At 45.4% G+C, this 6,000-nt stretch overlaps 1 protein-coding gene across 9 annotated transcripts in view; it reads left to right on the top strand.

The window, feature by feature from the left end:
* The first annotated feature begins 2,216 nt into the window (after positions 1-2,216).
* WIZ (WIZ zinc finger) overlaps positions 2,217-6,000 on the top strand; it is a 112,352-nt gene continuing 108,568 nt past the window's right edge. For all 9 annotated transcript variants that reach the window (XM_089533647.1, XM_089533685.1, XM_089533628.1 and 6 more), the window contains exon 1: positions 2,217-2,333. The gene's annotated coding sequence lies outside the window, so the exon portion shown is untranslated. The remainder of the gene's footprint in view (positions 2,334-6,000) is intronic.

The raw sequence follows: 6,000 nt of genomic DNA, 5'->3' as shown, positions 1-6,000 counted from the left end.
GTCGCTTCGGTGGTGGCTCCAGCATAAGTGGTCGCTTCGGTGGTGGCTCCAACCATAAGCCTGCCTTTGCACTTCCTCCTTTAACTTTCCTTAATAATTGTCTCTTTTGAGATGACTAGGGACAGCAGTAGAGCTCTCCTGTGGGGCATACAGCCAAGCATTCAGGGCTGTGGTGTGGCAGGGGAAATGAGAATGGGGCCCTGCCAAGCTCCAGGTGCCATTCACATCAAGGGCAGCTGGCAGGGCCCCCTGAGAAGCAGCGCCAAAACATCTGCAAGACCCTCTCTGCCCAAATTGAGGCTCCTCTGCTTTCTCCTAGTGTCCTTTTTTTTTTGCTAGGACAGAAAGTGGTGACTTAGAATCATAGAATGCTAGAGTTGGAAGAGACCTCAAGGGCCATCCAGTTCAACCACCCTGCCATGGAGGAAGGAACACAGAATCAAAGCACCAACAGATGGCCACTGAGTCTCTGTTTAAAAACCTCCAAAGAAGGAGACTCTGCCACTCTCCGAGGGAGTGTGTTCCACTGTCAAACAGCCCTTACTGTCAGGAAGGTCCTCCTAATGTTGAAGTAAAATCCTTTTTTCTGTTGCTTGCAGCCATTGTTCCATGTCCTGTCTCTGAAGCAGCAGAAAACAAGCTTACTCCATCCTCAACACAATGTTGTTAAGTGCCTTTGAGTCAATATTGACCAATGGCGACTCTGTGGATGAGACTTCTCCAAGACCCCCTGTCCTCCACTGTTCTGCTTAGTTCATACAAATTCATACGCATGACCTCCTTAATAGAGTCCATCCATCTAGTATGCAATCTTTCTCTTTCTGCATCCCTCCACCTTTCCCAGCATTGTTGTCTTTTCCAATAAGTCCTCCTTTCTTGTGATGTCTGAAGTACGATAGCCTCAGTTTTGTCCTCTTGGCTTCCATGGAGATTTTTGGCATTATCTGTTCTAGGACCCGTTTGTTTGTCTTTTTGGCTGTCCATGGGATCCTCAGCGCTCTTTTCCAGCACCACATCTTGAATGAATTGATTTTCTTCCGATCTTGTTTTTTAAGTGTCCAGCTCTCACATCCATACATGGCAATAGGGAATACAATGGCTTGTATGATTCTAACTTTTGTGCTCAGTTGTATATCTTTGCATTTTAGGATCTTTCCTAGTTATTTCATAGCTGCCCACCCCATTCCTTATCTTCTTTAGATTTCCTGGCTGCAGTCACAGTTCCTATCAATGGCCTGTTACAGACTGCCAAAATAAAGCTGCTTTGGGTCTCTTTGGAGATATGCTATTTAAATGATGCATGGGTCCTAAGAGTCCGGAGGTCGCGCCAAAGCCACACTCCCTTCCTAAGCACTGGAGTGCAGCTTTGGTGCAGCTTCCAGATTCTTAGGATGCATGCATCATTTAAACAGCATACCTCCAAAGAGACCCAAAGCAGCTTTATTTTGGCAGTCTGTAACAGGCCAATGTTTGATCCCAGGTATGAGAACTCTCCTACTATTTCTATTTCTTCATTGTCTAGGTTGAATTTGTGTAGATTCTCCGTGGTCATTATTTTTGTTTTCTTTAAGTTCAACAGTAAGCCTGCCTTTGTACTTCCTTCCTTGATCTTCCTTAGTAGTTGTTCCAGCTCAGTGACACCCTTTCAAGAATTTAAAGGGCCATCCAGTCCACACACACACACACACACACACACACACCCCGCCACGGAGGAAGACACAATCAAAGCATTTCCAACAAATGACCATCCAGCCTCTGCGTAAAGACCTCCGTGGAGGGAGACTCCATCACTCTCACACATGAAGGCTGTGTGTGTTCCTCTCTGGCCCTCCTCCTCCTCCTCCTCCAGCCCCTCCCCAACATGGAGCCTGAGGCTGGCAGCCTTGGCCCGTGATGACGTCACCCGCTGGAAGGGCGGAGAGTGTCGTTGTTTTCCCTCCCTCCCAACATGGCGCCACCGCTGTGGACGTCGCGTTGCTAGAGACGCTCTGCGTTCGCGACGCTAAGGAAAGGAGGAGGGGTGGGGCTGGGCTGGGAGGAGGAGGAGCGCGCGCGCGGGGCGGCGGCGGCGGCGGTCGTTAGGGCAGTTGGTAGGACTGCGCGCGCGACAGGCAGGGAGGGAGGGAGGGGGGCTGTTGGTGGGACAGCGCGCGCGCAGAGAGGGAGAGAGAGAGAGAGAGAGAGAGAGAGCGAGGGGGTATTTAAAGGAGCCGCGTCCTCCTCCTCCTCCTCGCGACGGCAGCGTTTGAGATGGAGGAGACAGGAGAGGACGGCGCGGCAGGGAAGAAGGAGCCCTCAGGCGGGGCGGCGGCGGCGGCGGAGAGCTCCGGAGGGTGAGTGAGGGAGCGAGCGAATGAGGGAGGCTGAGAGGAGGAGGAGGAGGAGGAGGAGGCGCTGCCACAGGGAGGGCAAGTGACAGGCGGCGGGAGGGAAGGAGGGAGGGAGGGAGGAGGAGGGCGCCTGCCGCCAGGGAGCCAAGTGACAGGTAGGCCACGGCCGGGAGGGACCGGCCCTCCTCCTCCTCCTCCTCCTCCTGGAGGCAGGTGGCAGGGGGCTCGGAGGGGCACCTGGGGCAGGTGCGGAGGAGGGAATGGGGGGAGAGGAGAGAAAGGGGCACCCTGCGCTGGGGCTCTGGTCGGGGGCTGTCTGCTTAGGGAGGGCCCTGGAGGCTCCTCTCCGGCCAGAGAAGGGGGCGCCCGGGGGAAGGCATTCTCTCTCTCCAGACCTTGTCAGCGGGGAGAGGGGCATGGCTGGCCCCCTGGAGGGGGACTTCGGGGGCTTTGTGCTGGGGCTTCCTCTTCGGCATACTTGCACATATGGTCTTCTTCTTGTTGTTGTTGTTGTTGTGCGTCTTCAAGTCATTTCCGATTTATGGCGCGCGCGCGTGTGTGTAAATATATATATGCCACTATATATATATATATGTTTGTGTGTGTGTGTGTGTGTGTGTATATATATATATATATATATATATATATATATATATCTGTGTGTATATGTCCACATGGTTGTTGTGCACCTTCAAGGCATTTCTAACTTACAGCTTATAGGTAGATAGATAAATAGATATGTAACTCTGTGTGTGTGTGTGTGTGTGTGTGTGTATCTATTGTTGTGTATCTTCAAGTCATTTGTGACATGCATATAGATAGACAGATATGCCATAAACATGTGTGTACTTATGGCAACTCTGTCACGGTTTTTCTTGGCAAGTTTCTTCAGAGGGGGTTTGCTATTGCCATCTAAGGCTGAGAGAGTGTGACTTGCCCAAGGTCACCCAGTAGGTCATTATTTTCAAACGGGAAATCAAACCTTGATCTCCAGAGTCGTAGTCTCCTATGCTCAAAACACTACAGTATGCTGGCTTTTCTCTGTGTGTGTGTGTGTGCGTGTGTGGGTGTGCGTGTTCTTGTTGTGTGCCTTCAAGTCATTTCAGACTTGTGGCAACCCTAAGACCACCGTGTCATGGGGTTTTCTTGGTAAGATTTGTTCAAAGGAGGTTTGTCATGTGCATGTCTATATACACTTAACCATACACATACCCATATATATATCTCCATTCCCATATATTAGGTGGTTAATGCGATAAACCATTGAGCCTTAATGACTCCAGGTGCTTGAATGGATCCACCATTCCAAATAAGTATTCCTGGATGGGGCTTGTCTTAGATAAATCTATTATGTGACAAAAAAAAAAAACGCACACAAAAAAACCTTTCAGGGCTGCAGTCCTATCCTTCCTTACCTGAAAATAAGTCCCTTTGGGCAAGGTTTACTGCTATTCAGGTTGTGTATCCCTTTTCTGGAGTGAAATATTTCAGAATCCAAATTTTCATCATGAGTGGAAATAGTAACAACTTTGTTTTCTGATGGTTTAGTGTACACAAATTTTGTTGCATGCACAAAATCATTTAAAATATTGTTTATAAAATTATCTTCAAGTATGTGTATAAGGTGTATATGCAACATAAATAAATCATGTTTAGACTTACGTGTTATCTCTGAGCTCGCTATATAAATGGAAATATTAAAAAAATCTGGGGGGGAAAACCCAAATCCCAAACACTTCTAGTCTCAAGCATTTCAAATAAGGGATACTCAACCTGTACTTATTTCTTAGTAGGCATAGAGAAGATTGTACTGCAAATATTTCTATCCTTTCTCCCTGCAGGTCATTTGACAGCTAGGACAGTACAGTATTTAAGGCTATAATCCTAACTGTGAGCCCGTACAGACAGGCCAAAATAAAGCTGCTTCAGATCACTTTGGAGATATGCTGTTTAAATGATTCATGCGTCCTGAGAGACCAGAAGCCACTCCAAAGCCACGCTCTAGTCCTAAGGACTGGAGCACAGCATCGGCGCAGCTTCTGGCCTCCTAAGATGCGTGTGTCATTTAAAAAGCATGTCTCCAAAGTGACCCGAAGCAGCTTTATTTTGGCCTGTCTGTACAGGCCCAGTATTTATTTGGATGAAAGTCAGTTTGAACATCTGTATATGTATGTATGCCTTTAAGTCACCTGTCAATTTATGACCACCCCATAAGTTTTATAGGGTTTTCTCAGGAAAGGAATACTTAGAATGCTAGTTCCTTCCTCTGAAATATAGCCAACAGCATCTGGTATTCATTGGTGGTTTCTCATCCACATATTATCCATGGTTCGGTTACACTAGAAATTTTGATGAAAACTTTTGTGAATGTTTCCCAGTTAAACTACAGAAAAGTCTTTTCTGTTCAGATTCTTATATGGCACTTGTCTTCACAATATCCAAGTTGCTGTCTGTGTTAAGTGGAAATTGGTCACAATTTTTCCACCCAGAGTTTTCTGATCTTGAGATGATGTTATCCCTTGGAAAGAATATTGATGGTGAAATAGTACAGGTAGGGACAGTACTCAAATGGAAATTAGCTATGATGCAGCGTGGGTTAAAGGTATATTTGGTGGTTAGGATAGTAGTATTGCAAAAGTCAGTTAATTTGTGAGCATGAAAGGACGGGAGCAGTGTTGATTGTTTTAAGCACCAGGGTTGTTTGAATTTGGAAAGAGACATGATGCACTTTGGAGTTCTTCCTCTATTTTCTTAATTTAATTGCATGCAACACTATGAGATTTATATGGTTTTGTATGTGTATCTATTTAGAATACATGCATAATGCTTTATAGATCTAGCACTTCTCAGTGTGGCTTACAAAGATTCTTGAGCTAAAATCAGACTGAAAACTATGATTGGAACATAAAATACATGGTATCCATATGGAAACAAGATTATTGAAATTACACTTTCTGCTTCCCTACTTTTCTTCCTTCCACTGTGCCATTACAGCAGAAACAAACAATAGCTTCCACCAAAATCCTCTGTGAGGAGAGTTGAGCAGCCATTGCTTAGTCTAAGATGAAAGTACCCTTCCCATCTTGCTCTGTATTGTATGGCCTGTTTGTTGTTTGTTTCACTCTGCCCAATCAATTGCAAGTAAGACCCAGCCCCCTCACTTTGAAAAACAACATACATTGCTTTTTTTCTGATAGAAAAGGTTACAAACAAATTCAAATGGAACAGGCTTCTCAGGAGGGCTATGTTCCATCCTTAGCCTAATGGGGTGGCTGTCAAATGTTAGTTAAGGGGATAGAAGCAGCCTCTACCTTAAAATGTATAATCTATCAGATTAGATTATCATCATGCTGTCATTATATCAGCCACCATCAAAAGTGATGGACTAGTCTGAGAGTTTGAGAAGTATTGTTGTTAGTTTATTGTACAAAAGCAATACAGTACTTAAGGATTAACCAAGCAATTACATCATAAATGTTTGCGAACTAAAGTCCACTTCATTGCATTTTAAATATGGTAATATCTTTAAATAATATTGTCTTATTGTTGTTCTTCTGTGCCTTTAAATTGTTTCTAGTTTGTGGTGACCTTACGGTGAATCTATTGTGGGGTTTTCTTGGCAAAATTTGTTCAGAGGGGATTTGCTATTGCCTTCTTCTGAGACTAGCAG

The sequence above is a fragment of the Sceloporus occidentalis genome, unplaced genomic scaffold (assembly GCF_023333645.1).
Source record: "Sceloporus occidentalis isolate IW3139 unplaced genomic scaffold, rSceOcc1.0.p SCAF_1, whole genome shotgun sequence".
NCBI classification, from domain to species: domain Eukaryota; kingdom Metazoa; phylum Chordata; class Lepidosauria; order Squamata; family Phrynosomatidae; genus Sceloporus; species Sceloporus occidentalis.
This window is presented reverse-complemented; position numbering and strand designations above follow the sequence as displayed.